Raw genomic sequence first — 14769 nt, 5'->3', positions numbered from 1 at the left:
GCCTTTTGTCTTTTTCAACCTCAGTGAGTGGCCCAGCCACTTAAGAATGTGTCCATCAAGGGCACTGGGCCCCACGCACATTCCCAAAACAATTCTACCCCCACCTCACCCGAGGTCTAAGTCCAGTATTAGAATTAAAGTTCAAAGCAAACACAGTTGATGATGTGGCAGATCACCGTGTTGAAGACGCAGAAGGCAACGTGGACTTTGCTTCGGAACTGGGCCATGTGATGCCCGTGACCAGGAGTTGAAGACTGGGGTATCAGGAGCATGCCTTCAACATGCCATCAGCTGCGCCCGGGCCCCCACAGAGACGGGCCAGGTGCAAGGAACGCGGCATGTGGACAAGTCCTGCCCGCCGAGCGCCAGTCCCTGGTGTTGGTTTCTGCAGTGAGGCCTTGTCTGCTTCCCCGGGACTGTGCACAGCGCCTGGACCACACACCCGCCCAGCTTCTCCACCAGCCATCCTCGTGGATGCCGACAGTGACTCCCATGGTTTGAAAGGAGAGCTAGGTGAATTTGTACAAAAACCCTTCCCTGGAAAAATTAAAGTAATAAGAAATACAAAGCCTGAGGGGTTAATCAGAGGAAGAATGATTGGAGCAGCCCAGGCCACAGAGGTCCTGGCGCTCCTGGGCAGCCACTGAGAAGTGAGTTCATGATGTGGCTGCAGCCCTCGCGGGCCGTCACATGGGAGGACCCGCGAAGGGGCGTATGCCGGGGATCACAGCCCCTGTGGGGACATGCTGACCTACAGAGCCTCCCCTGTGGTGGGTGGAGGGTTCAACTGGGGGCTGCACTTCAAATGGGGTCTTGTTGCCCTTTCTGAGCTGGGAGGTCCGGAAGGAGCTACTGCACCATAAAAGTCACCCACAACGGCTGGAGGGCTGTTGCCACGAATAGAAACTGCTTTGATGAACTAGGGCAGTGTGACAGTGCATGGACACCTGCGGAGGGGAAACAGACACTTCAGATTTGGATGTGCGGAGGTAAACTCCTCATTGTCCCTTGCTCTAGGGTGGGACACATTTTCTGAAAAAGGCGACCATATGGTTCCCTGAACGGGAGGACACCGTGACACCCAACTCCTTGAGGCTGGCACGTGTTTGGGTGGTGAACATAAGGAGCAGTATTTTTCCTTAAGACCTGATCTGAGGAGGAGAAGCTATGGAAATATCAGTGAGCGGGATGAATCGAGGAAGAAGTTGGGTTGTAAATCATTTAAATGATATTTAGATAACATTTACCCAGAGATGCAGAGATATGGGCCCAATGCCAAACCCTGCAACCCAATTTTATCAACAGAGAGCCAAAACGCCACGAAGTCCTTCAACGTGGAAGTCTCTTTCACCTCCAGACCAGCAAGTACCTGATGGCCCAGAGCTGCCCAAGTCAGAAGGGAGGCCTAGTAGTGTTTAAGACAAGTGACTTCGGTGACCCAAGTCAGATCTGGATTCATAAAGAAGAGTATGAATGGGTGTTAAGTAGTCTCGTTTGCCTGGATGTCAGAAACTCAACCATCAGACGCACCACAGCTCATGAGGTGCTGCAGGTCAGGAGGACCCCAGCAGAGGACCTTTGGGAAGATGAATCGGCTGCACCAGGTGTCGGTGACAGTGCCTGAGAGCAGATGATTCCCTGAGTCACACAGGCTTTGCTGCTATGGCGACCTGTGATAGCTCCTCCCCTGAGCAATGGCATTTGGAAGGTTAAGGTGGACGCCCTGGCTGGAATGCGTGTCCTCCTATGGGGATGCCTCAGAGGTTAGCAGGGCTGAGAGCAGATACACTGCCTATATCGAGCTCCGAGTGAGCATCGGGAGGTGAAGTATGTCACCAAGACATTAAGGTCATTTCTAGGCTGCTGTTAAGGAATTTCTTGCTTATGGTAGGAAACCAGAATGCCGTTTTTATATAAAGAGTCAGGTTTATACAAAAGCACAAAACCCAGGAAATCGATAGGTCTATTCAAATTGGTTAATGCTTCTTTTTAATCCCCTTAATAACGGAATGGTGTTTATCTGATCGGGAACGTGTCATGATTTCCTTTTTTAGAAGACTTCAGAGTAGACAGTTCATTTTAAACAAACTGATTGAGTCCATGGCTTTTAACTTCAGAAGGCATCATTTATAAGATCATATTTAAGAGGTAGTTAACTATTATAAATTATTTTGATGAATTATGGTACTATCTACATTTAAAATAAAGGATCCTTTTAATTATTTACCTAAAAAATGAACTGCCACTTGTCTAATTCAGTAAAATCAGCACTTTGGGAGAATTTTAGCAATGCTGGTCAAACAGGAGAAGGAAAGAGGCAACAGGAACAGGTGACAGAGAAGACAAGGGGGAAAGCAGGGGGTCCTGGGCAAGGAGGCTGCAATAGAGTTATTCCTGCAGGCTGGGGAACAGCGCCCGATCTGCATGGGCAAATGAATCACAGCACGCCTCTGGGCAGCTTAGCCCCCAAGCAAGGTACTAATAACCACATCAGACCAGGGTGCCTCAATTCCTACACTGCGCATGTCAGGCTGGGTTTGATCCGAGCCAGCCTGCTTTACACAATTATTTTTCTGGTCGTGAATGGCACAGGCAGCATGGGGATGGAGTTTTCCAGAGTCGGCTGCCAGCCCTGGGGATTCATCTGATACCAGGCTATTACCTCCTGATTACTTGACTTGGCAGTCAGCCCACTCTGAGCTGCAAATCAACAGCAGGAAGGGTGAGTGGGGAAGCCAGGGCTTAAGATTGCACTTTTCAATCACATGTCAAGCCAAAGGTGTAATGAGGGCTCCATCTGGGGCTCTGGAGATGGGGAGGTGCTGTGGGAGGGGGAAGTTGGGAGTCTCTGCTCTACTCGGAAATCTCAGGGCTGGAGAGGTCCCCACAGGGGTCATGTAGTTTGAGACCCAAGAAGAAAACTGAGGGATAAAGACGTGAAGGGACTTGCCCAAGGTCTTAGTCCCTTCAGGATGTTATAACAAACTACTGTAGAGTGGGTGGCTTATAAACAACAGGAATTTATTTCTCTCAGCTCTAGAGCTGGGAAGTCCAAGATGCCACAGATTCAGGTCTGGTGAGGGCCCACTCCTGGTTCACAGATGGCTATTCTTTTCTCTCTGTCCTCACACGGCAGAGGGGCAAGGGAGCTCTCGGGGGTCTCTTAAAAGGGCACTAATCACATTCACAAGGGCTCCACCCTCATGACCTAATCACCCCCAAAGGTCCCACCTCCAAATTCTATCACATGGGGGATGATAATTTTACATATTGGGCACTTAGAATTTGGGGGTTGAGGAGACACAAACATTCAGCCTATAGCACTCACAGCGGCTGTCAGCAAATGGGCCATTGGGTAGGGCTGGGGCCTGGGACAGATGCTTTATCCATGGAGGGTAAGGGCTTTACTATCCCTCAAGTTCAGAAGCCCTGCTACTCTCCACCTGTAGGCTCTGTCCCATCTAGTTTCTGGACTGATGCAGACCAGGGCGAGAGGTATTGAGATCTAGAAGCAGTCTTAACCTCATAAGCCCACGTATCTAGGGAGCCAGAGTACTGGGCCAGCATGTGCCCACCAAGGCAATGGCTCCCCCTCTCTCAGTCTCGGCCAAGGAAATTCTGCTTCACTATTTGGTCAGTCAATAGGTCTGTGTACAGTGAGAACACCTGTCATGTTGGAAGGTGCTGACAAACAGGCCAGATATATGCCCTGCCTGTGCTTCAAGAATCCTTAAGGCTATAGTTCAAGATGTTTCTCCTCTGGGTACTCAAATTCCCCAGGGGGACTCTGGCCACCTCCTACCTGAGAAATAGGATTCTCCTCCTGGGACCCTGCAGCCCCACCACTAAGCTGGCAGCCCATCAGGCAGGGTCTTAAAGTACCCTATTCACGGCAGTTTCCTCTATATCCAAACAGTGCTTAGTAGGTGCTTAATAAATTTTTTTTCCCCAACTAGAGTTAACATTCGGTATTATTTTGTATTATTTCAGATGTACAGCATAGTGATTAGACAATCGTATACTTTAAAAAGTGGTCTCTTGATATTTCCAGTGCTCACCTGATCCATACATAGTATGATATTATTGACGATATTCCTTATGCTGTATTTTACATCCCTGTGAATATTTTCTGACTACCAATTTGTACTTTTTAATCTCACCTTTTTCACCCAGCTCTCAACCCTTCTCTCCTCTGGCAACCATCAGTGTGTTCTCTGTATCTATGAATCTGCTTTGTTTATTCATTTATTTTGCTCTTTAGATTTTACATGTAAGTGAAATCATATGGCATTTGTCTTTCTCTATCTGACTTATTTCACTTAGCATAATACCCTCTAGGTCCACCCATGCTGTCGCAAATGGTAAGATTTCATTCTTTTTTATGGCCAAGTAATATTCTGTTGTGTCTATGTACCACTTATTCTTTATCCAGTTGTCTATCACTTGGGATGATTCCATATCTTGACTATTATAAATAATGCTGCAATGAACATAGGAATAAGTATATTCTTTCAAATTAGTGTTTTGGGTTTCTTTGGATACAGACTCAAAAGTGGAATTTCTAGGTCATAAAGCAGCTCCATTTTTAATTTTTTGATGAACTCCCATCCTGTTTTCCACAGTGGCTGCACCACTCCGCATTCCCACCAACAGTGAGGGTTCCTTTTTCCCCACTTCTTTGCCAGCACTTATTGTTTGTTGATTTATTGATGGCAGCCATTCTGACAGGTCTGAGGTGATATCTTATTGTGGTTTTAATTTCCATTTCTCCATGATTAGTGACATTGTATATGTCTGTTGACCATTTATATGTCCTTTTTACAGAAGTGTCTATTCACATTCTTTTCCCATTTTTTAATTGGATTGTTTGATTTTTAGTGTTGAGTTTTGTGAGCTCTTTACAAATTTTTGATATTAACTCCTTATCAGATGTATCATTGGTGAATATCTTCTTCCATTCAGTAGGTTGCCTTTTTGTTTTATTGATGATTCCCTTCACTGTGCAAAAACTTTTTAGTTTGATGTAGGCCCGTTTGTTTATTTTTTCTTCTTTCCCTTGTCTGTGGAGATACATCAGAAAAATATTGTCAAGAGAAATGTCAGAGATTTCACTGCCTATGTTTTATCCTATTAGTTTTATGGTGTCAAGTCTTACATTTAAGTCTTTAATCTCTTTTCAGTCTATTCTTGTATATAGTGTAAGAAGGTGGTCTAGTTTTAATTTTGCATGTATCTGTCCAATTTTCCCAACACCATTTATTGAATAAACTGTCTTTACCCCATTGTATGTTCTTGCCTCCTTTGTCAAATATTGACGACATAGGCATGGATTTATTTCTGGGTTCTCTATTCTGTTCCATTGATCTATGTGTCTGTTTTTATGCTAGTACCATGCTGTTTTAATTACTGCAGCTTTGTAGCATAGTTTAATATCAGGGTGTGATACCTCCAACATTGTTCTTCTTTCCAAAGAGTACTGAGGCTATTCAGGGTCTTTCGTGGCTCCAAATAATTTTTTTTTCTAGTTTTGTAAAAGACAACATTGTATTTTAATAGGAATTGTGTTTATTCTATAGATTACTTTTGGGGAGTATGGACATTTTAATGATGTTAATTCTTCCTATCCATGAGCATGGTATATGCTTCCATTTATTTTTATCTTCTTTAGTTTCTATCTTTAATATCTTACAATTTTTTGAGTACAGGTCTTTTACCTCCTTGATTAACTTTATTCCTGGGTGTTTTATTGTTTTATGCAATTGTAAGTGGGATTGTTTTCTTACTTATCCTTTCTGATAGTTTATTTTTGGTGTATAAAAATGCAACTGATTTCTGAATATTTATTTTATATCCTACTACTTTACTGAATCCATTTATCAGTTCTAGTAGATTTCTAGTGGAATGTTTAGGATTCTCTCTATACAGTATCATGTCATCTGCAAATAATGGCACTTTTACTTCTTCCTTTCCAATCTGGATGCCTCTTCTTTCTTCTCCTTGCCTGATGGCTGTGGCCAGGACTTCCAGTACTATGTTGAAGAAGAGTGGTCAAAGTGGGCATCCCTGTCTTGTTCCTGATCTTAAGGGAAATGCTTTTACTTTTTCTACACTGAGGATGATGTTCCCTGTGGATTTGCCATATATGGCTTTTATTATGTTAAGGCCTGTTTCCTCTGTTCCAACTTTGCTGAGTTTTTATCATAAATGGATGTTGGATTTTGTCAAATGCTTTTTCTGCATCTATTGATATGATCAGATGATTTTATCCTTCATTTTGTTTATGTGATGTGTCATGTTAATTGATTTGCAGATATTGAACCAAACTTGATTCTCAGGAATAAATCCCACTTAATCATGGTGTATGACCTTTTTAATGTATTGCTGAATTTGGTTTGCTAATATTTTGTTGAGGATTTTTGCATCTATGTTCATCAGGGATATTGGCCTGTAATTTTCTTTCTTGGTAGTGTCTTTATCTGGTTCATGGAATCAGAATAATGGTCTTGCCAAATGAGCTTGGAATTTTCCCTCCTCTTGAAATTTTTTGAATAATTTGAGAAGGATGGGTGTTAGTTCTTCTTTGAATGTTTGGTAAAATTCACCTGTGAAGTCACCCCATCCAGGGCTTTTGTTTGTTGGGAGGGTTATTTTTTTTTTTTATTACTGCTTCAATTTCACTCGTTGTAATTGGTCTGTTCAGAATTTCTGTTTCTTCTTGATTCAGTCTTGGAAGATTGTATGTTTCTAGTAATTCATCTACTTCCAGATTGTCCAATCTGTTGGCATATAGTTGTTCATAATATTTTCTTATAATCCTTTGTATTTCTGTGGTGTCATTTGTTACTTCTCTTTCATTTCTGATTTTATTTATTTGGATCCTCTCTTCATTTTTCTTGATGAGTCTGGTTAAAGATTTATCAATCTTGTTTATTTTTTCAAAGTACCAGCTCTTGGTTTCATTGACCTATTGTATTGTTTTTTAGAATCTACTTTGTTTATTTCTTCTCTTTATTATTTCCTTCTTTCTACTCACTTTGGGCTTTGCTTGTTTCCTTTTTTTAGTTCCTTTAGGTGTAAGATTAGATTGTTTATTTGAGATTTTTCTTGCTTCTTGAGTAATGCTATGAATTTCCCTCTTAGGACTACTTTCTCTGTGCCCCATAGATTTTGGGTTGTTGTACTTTCATTTTTATTTCTATCAAAGTGTCTTTTGATTTCTTCCTTGATCTCATTGTCAACTTATTCATTGTTTAGTGACATGTTAGTTAGCCTCCATGTGTTTCTGTGTTTTCCAGTTTTTTGTTGTAATTAATTTCTAGTTTCATACCATTGTGGTCAGAAAAGATGTTTGATATGATTTCAGGCATTTTAAATTTATTAAGGCTTATTTTGTGTCCTAACGTGGTCTAGCCTAGAAAATGTTCCCTGTGCATGTGGACAAAGTGTGTGTCCTGATGCTTTGGGGTGAAATGCTTTGAAAATATCAATTAAATTCATTTTGTCTAGTGTGTCACTTAAGGCCACTGTTTTTTGTTGATTTTCTGTCTGGAAGATCTACCCATTGAAGTCAATGGGGTGATAAAATCCCCTACTCTGACTGTATCACTGTTTATCTTTCCCTTTATGTCTGTCAAGATTTGCTTTATAACTTTAGGTGCTCCTATGTTGGGTGCATAAGTGTTAATAAGGGTTATAACCTCTTGTTGGATTAATCCTTTTATTATTATGTAATGTCCTTCTTTGTCTCTTATTTTTGCTTTGCTTTAAAGTCTACTTTGTCTGATTAGGTATTGCTACCCCAGCTTTTTGTTTGTTTCCATTTGTATGAAATACCTTTTCCATCCCTTTGCTTTCAGTCTGTGTGTTTCCTTCTTTCTGTGGTGGGTCTCTTGTAGTCAGCATATGCATGGGTTTTGTTTTCTTATCCATTCAGCTACCTTATGTCTTTTGATTGGAGCATTTAATCCATTTACATTTAAAGTGGTTATTGATACGTACATTTTGTTGTTTTATTCTTTATAACTATGTTCCTCTTTTCTTTCTTTCTTCCTTTTTTTCTTTCATTCTTCTTCTTTAAAAAGACCCTTTAATATTTCTTATAATACTGGTTTGGTGGTAATGAACTCCTTTAGATCTTTTTGTCTGGGAAACTATTTTTTCTTCAACTTTAAGTGATAGCCTTGCTGGGTAGAGTAGCCTTGGTTGCAGTTCTTTGCTTTTTATCACTTTGAATACTTCATGCCAAACCCTTCTGGCCTGAAATGTTTCTGTTGAGAAATCAGCTGACAGTCTTATGGGAATGGAAAGGAAGGTCATGGTGCCGACTTTCCATTTGCAGAAAAGGAGTGAACTCTCAAGGACCAATGGCATCCTCCTCCCAACACAATCCTGGGGACATGACAGAGCTAAAAGGGAAAAATGTGGACAAGAATGTAAGGCAGAGGACATGAGAAACAGAAGGAGAGCCCCACACTGGCTTGTGAATGAGATCTCTGCTCACACTATCTTCACCATGGGGCAGTGTAAGCCTGGGTGGGCCATCAGCAGAGTTACATCCAGGTGGAGCTGAAGCCCAGGTAGGGTGAGGACCAGGGTGAGGACAGCAGATACAGCAGATGAGAACTTGATGCCCCCCAACCATACACACACATGCACACACACATCATAAAGACTAGGATTAAAACCTAAGGGAGGTTCCCTAGCGGTCAGGGTCACCTCATAGGGAAGGGGATAGTGGTGGTTTATGGTCAATAGCTGAACACTGGCTGTACTACCAGGGTTAGGCACACTGAGGTGATTTATCCACCTTCAAACCCACACACTCTGAACTCACCTGCAGGGCCACGAGCTGGAACCTGAGGTTTATGTGCTCCCCATCAGTACGTGTAACAGCCAAGGTGGCTGATGCCTTTGTGGAATATGGGTTCACAGAGGAAAATAATGAAATAGCTAAGGAGTACAACTCTACTTTTTTAAAAAGATAAGAAACTATAGTAGGCCCAAAGCTGCATGGCTCAGAGGTTGAGCATCAGCCTAGGATCCAAGAGATCGCAGTTTGATTCCCGGTCAGGGCACATACCTGGGTTTGGGGCTCAATCCCCAGTGGGGGGCATGCAGGAGGCAGTCAATCAATGATGACTCTCCCATCATTGATGTTTCTATCTCTCCCTCTCTCTCCTTTCCTCTCTCTGAAATCAATAAAGATATATTTTTCAAAAAAGATAAAGAAACTATAGTAGGCAAAACAGAATTAAAAGGCTAGACAGAACAAGAATGTAAAGTAATTCTAATAATGATTCTCTAAGAAGGAAGGAAGGATATTGGTACGTGGAGTGGGACCACACATCTATAGGGAAAAGGCTATTGGGAATTTCAGTATGAAAAACATCATAGCTGAAATAAAGAACTCAATAGATGTGTTGAATAGCAGAATGGATTTAGCTTAAAAACAAACAGGCAAACTAAAATTAGATTGATGTTAAATGGTATCATATAGGGATAAAGAGTTCTAAAATATAAAAGAAAATTTAAGAGATATGATATACAGAAGTAAAAATATCAATACATGTTATCTAAAGAAAGCAAATGGACAGAGGGGAGGAAATGTTTCAAGGAATAATAATTGAGAGCTTGTCAAAACTAAAGAGGGTTGAAAGGCCTCGGATTGAAAAGGTTCATGTTATACCAAACAGGATGGATTAAGTTGGGGGGCAGGAAGCTCAACACATTATAGAGTAACAAGATCAAAAGCAAAGAGTAAAATGTTTAAGCCTTCCAAGGAGAGAAAGGCGGAAGAACTACATATGAACAGCAATGCAATTAGCATGAGACTTCTCAACAGTGATCCCGAGTACAAAAGCTCAACACCATAATACATTCAGTGTTTCAGGGAGAGAAAACCTTTAACACTAGTATTTTATGTTCAAGTAACCTATATCTAAATAAATATTAGATCAAAATAAAGGGTAGTAACAAGCAGGTGAAACCTCAGTATATTCCTTGTGGAAAGCTCTTGGAGGAAGTACTCTGGCAAGGAGAAACATAAATTAAGGAGCATGCTGGGAAATGTATGGGTAAACAAGAAAAAAGAAAGAATAGAAAACAAGAGCGCATCCACACAATCTAGAACTAAGATTTTACACAAGCCTAACATGGTGGCAGAAGGTGAGAATCATCATGAAAGTGAGAGGTACATGTTGAAGCCCATATTCAGGGAAAGGAAAAAAACAGTGATTTATTTCAAAACTGAAGTAAAAGTGGTCATTAGAGGTAAGGCAGTCACCAGAAAAAATTTTAATATACAACGAATTACCTTTTATCAGTCGCCTTTTGTGAGGTTAACCTACAGTAGTAAGCAACCTGAAGTGAGCGGCTTTCGACAACAAAGGTTTGCTTCTCAGCCAGGTGTTGGCTGCAGGTCAGCTACTGCAGCTGTTCTGTACATCTTCTCACCTCAGCCCGGGGAAGGAGTAGGTCTCTCAGCCTCAAGGGTGAGACAAAGGTGCAATAGAGGAACCACAAGATGGTACTTGAAGCTTCTGCTCCGAAATCATGGACAGGTCTTTTTTATTTATTTGTCAAGCAAATCTCAGGCCATGCCTTATATTAATGATGTCGGAAAGTATAATCAGCTCTCAGGGAAATGCTGTGAGTCACATCACAAAGGGCAGAATGTATAATCCTCGTGTGGGGAGTATTGTAACATCTCTGAAATCAGGAAAAGAAAACTTACTCTAATTAATGAAAGGCATAAAAGGGAGGGGGAGAAAATTATATATAAGACATGACATAAAATCACAGAAAGGATAATAAAATAAATAATCATAACAAAGATAAGGAATCACAGTTGCGGTGAACTTTCTTTAAAAAGCAAAACCCAGTAATATATTTTCTGTAAGAGAGATATTTAAAAACAAAATTTAGCTTTACAGTCTGGATAAAATGGTATAGACCCATTTTCCTACTCCTCCCCCACTGAGTGCAACTATAAACCCTAGAGATAATGCCAGAAGCAACCAAAAGAAAACTCTGAAATGCGTTAAGAAGGCAAATTGGTTTGTGGCCCTAGGACCAGAGGAATGAGCAGCAGGGCATCTCATGTCTCCAGTCCAACACAAGAAGGCAACCAGGCCCACCATTCCCTAAACTCCAACCTAGCAAAAGAAAGCAGCCTGGTGGTTCATTCGTCCCCCACAAATCCAACAGGAGTTCCTCCAACATCAGGTAACTCCAGCACCACCAACAAGGGTGACTGATGGGGAACCACACCAATAATAAGCAGCCAGGGGAAAGTATTCTCCTTCCCTCATGACCTGAGGACCCACATCCTCCACTGAGCGACATCCTGGGTCCAGCCTGGGAAACTCCTGCCACCCCCTCTGGCAGCATGAGTCTGGCCCAAGTACACCCAGCAGACCAAAATAACCAGGAAAGGTTCTGAAAACCTTCCTGTCATTGGTATAACCATCCACAAATGTAGGCCAGGGTCTGTGTGCTGAATATACACAGGGCAACTACCTGCTAAATTTAAAGAGTTTAAAGAGAAGCCCGAGTCTCCTAACATAACATATAAAATGTCTAGGAAACAGTTTAAAAATCACCTGCCATAGAATCAAGAAAAATCACAATTCAAATAAGAAAAGGCAAGCAACTGTACCCACACTAAGATGGATCAAATGTTGAAACTATCTGACAGGATCATTTTTTTAAAAAAGAAGCTATTATAAAAAGGCTTCAATGATTAATTACAAATTTTGTTGAAACAAATGAAAAAATAGAAAATTTTAGTAAAGACTGAAGTGATTTAAAATAAAAACCAATTGGTGTAACAGAATAGAAAAATACAATAACAACTTTTGTTTTGCAAACCTCACTAGATGCACTCAATAGCATTGTGGAGATGATGGAGGGTAAAATCAGTCAGCTGTGGGCAGATAAACAGATTTCACTCAATCTGAGCAACAGAGAGGAATATGGTGTGAAAAAAATGAACAGAGCCTCGGGGATCTGCAAGGTAACAACAAAAGATTTAATATTCGCATCATCAGAGTCCCAAAATAAGAAGGGGAAGAGAGTGCAGCTGAAACAAAGCCAACACCCATTTATTATAAAAACTCTCAGCAAGTTAGAAACAGTAACAGTATTCAAAACAAATAATGGTGTAAAATTCTTCAAATATGCTCAAAGATACAACCCTATAGACTCAAGAAGCTGAGCATATCCCAAACAGAATAAACTCAAAGAAATTCATGCCAAGAAACTTCATAATTAAACTTCTGAAAATCAAAGACATATTTAAAATCTTGAAAGCAACTGGAGAGAAATGACACATTGCCCATAAGGGATCACCAATTCAAATAAGGGCAGATTTTTCATGTGAAAGCATGGAGGCCAGAAGGATGTCACATTTTTCTAGTGCTGAAAGAAATGACCCATCAAATGCAAGGTCTGTATCCAGGGGAAAGTATCCTTCAGGAATGAGGGAAAATAAAGATATTCTCAGGCAAAGGAAAACAGAAAGAACTTGTTGCTGCCGGACTCCAGACCCACACTTAGAAACTGACTAAAGAAAAGTCTTCAAACAGAAAGAAAATTATAAAAGAAAGAATCTTGTAGCATCAGGAACAAAGATAGAACAATGGGTGTAAAAACAGAAATATTGGTACATACAAAAGATTGTTGTTTTCCTTATGAGTTCTATAAATCATATTTGATGATCAAAACAAAAATCATTACACCATCTGATATTTGAGCTCCTGAAATTTGGAGAATTCGTCCAAACATTTAACACCATTTTCACACAGTCTCTTCCAAACACAGAAGAGGAGGAGAAATTTCCAGCTCATTTTGTGATGCCAGTATTACCCTGATAGCAAAACCAGACAAAGACAGGACAAGAAGGGAAAACTATGACCAGTATCTTTCATGAACTCAGGTGGAAAAATCCTCAACAAAATGGCAAACAGAATCCAACCATGTGTAGAAAGAATTTTACATCATGACAGCATGGAATTTATTCATGACAAGGCTGGTTCAACATCAAAAATTAATGTAGTCCACCATATCAATAACCTAAAGAAGAAAAAATCCTTTGCTCATATCAATTGATGCAGAAAAAGAACCTTCAGGCCCGGCTGGTTTGGCTCAGTGGTTAGAGAGTCAGCAAGTGGACCAAAGGGTCTCAGGTTCGATTTCAGTCAAGGGCATGTACCTCAGTTGTAGACTCCATCCCAGACCCCAACACCTCCTCCCTCCCCTTCACTCTGGGGTGAGAATTAACCAAAACAAAAAAGAAGAACCTTCAGCTAGCATCACACTTAATGGGTAACTGGATGCTTTTCTCCTAAGAGAAGGAATAGGGAATGATGTCCACTATCATTACTGTTATTCAACATAATACTCTATGCTCCAGCCACTGCAATTAGGAGAGATAAGAACCAAAAAGCACACAGATTTAAAAGAAATAAATAAAACTGCTGTCTTTATTTGCAGACGACAATTGTCTATGCAGAAAATCCCAAGGAATCTACAGAAAAAGACTCCTATAACTAATAAGTGAGTTCAGCCAGGTTGCAGAATAAAAAATAAAACACACAAAAATCAACCTCACTTCTATACACTAACAATGAGCATGCAGAAACAGAAACCACAAGCACAATATCATTTACAATCACTCCAAAGAAAATGAAATATGTAAGTATAAACTTAACAAAAGATGTACATTTTGCATATCCTGAAAATTACAAAATGCTGATGAAATAAATTAAATAAGACCTAATAACTGAAGAGACATACTTTGTTCATAGATTGGAAGACTCAGCATAATAAAGACGTTAATTCTCCCCAAATTGATCTATAGGTTTAATGCAATTCCTATCAAAATCCCAACATAGAACCCGTGTGTGTTTATGTGTGTTTGTGTGTGTGTGTTAGAGAGGCAGAGAGAAAGAGAGAGAGAGAGTAATTTGGCTGTGGAGGCTGAGAAGTCCCAAGACCTTCAGTTAGAAAGCTGGAAATTCAGTAGTATATCTCCAGTCTGAGTCTGAGTCCAAAGACAGGAGAAGACTGGTGCCCCACCTTGAAGACACTTGGGCAAAGAGAGAGAAAATTCTCCCTTCCTCAGTCTTTCTGTTCTATTCAGGCCTTCAGTGGATTGGATGTGACCAACCATCTGCTTTACTCAGTCTAGGGATTCAAATGTTAATCTCATCCAGAACACCCACAGACCCGTACAGACACACCCAGAACAATGTTTAATCAGATGGCAACACATAAAATAAATCGTCAAAGTAAGCAAGCTTAGTCTAAAATGTATACGGAAAAGCGTAGACCCTCGAATAGCTAAAACAATTCAAGTGGGAGAAATCAGTCTGCCTGATATTGGAGCTTACTACACAGCACTGCTATTGGCAGAAGGGTAAACACACAGATGAACGGAACATAATCGATAACCCAGAAACAGACCTACACAAAAATATCTTCAACTGATTTTTAGCAAAGGTATGAAAGCAATTCAGTGAGGGAAGAACAGCCTTCTCGCCAAATGGTGCTGGAACAACTGGACATCCATCAGTGGAAATGAACCTTCAACTAACCCTCACACCTTATATAAAAATTAACTCAAAATGGGTCACAAATTTAAGTGTATACTGTAAAAACCATAAAACTTCTGGCAAAAATAAAAGTAGGAGAAAGTCTTCTGGTTCTAGAAAAGATATTCCATGGAAAAATAAACCACAGTTTTATTTTTAAGCCAGAGAGAATTCCAGG

The 14769-nt window shown here is 40.5% G+C and overlaps 1 pseudogene across 1 annotated transcript; it reads left to right on the top strand.

Moving 5' to 3' along the window:
* Positions 1-270: 270 nt before the first annotated feature.
* Positions 271-1713, top strand: LOC308564922 (polypeptide N-acetylgalactosaminyltransferase 11 pseudogene; annotated as a pseudogene). Its single transcript has one exon. The product of its transcript is annotated as a polypeptide N-acetylgalactosaminyltransferase 11 pseudogene (transcript).
* The last annotated feature ends 13056 nt before the right edge of the window (positions 1714-14769 follow it).

The sequence above is a fragment of the Miniopterus schreibersii genome (genome assembly GCF_964146895.1).
Source record: "Miniopterus schreibersii genome assembly, chromosome: 12".
Lineage (NCBI taxonomy): Eukaryota > Metazoa > Chordata > Mammalia > Chiroptera > Miniopteridae > Miniopterus > Miniopterus schreibersii.
This window is presented reverse-complemented; position numbering and strand designations above follow the sequence as displayed.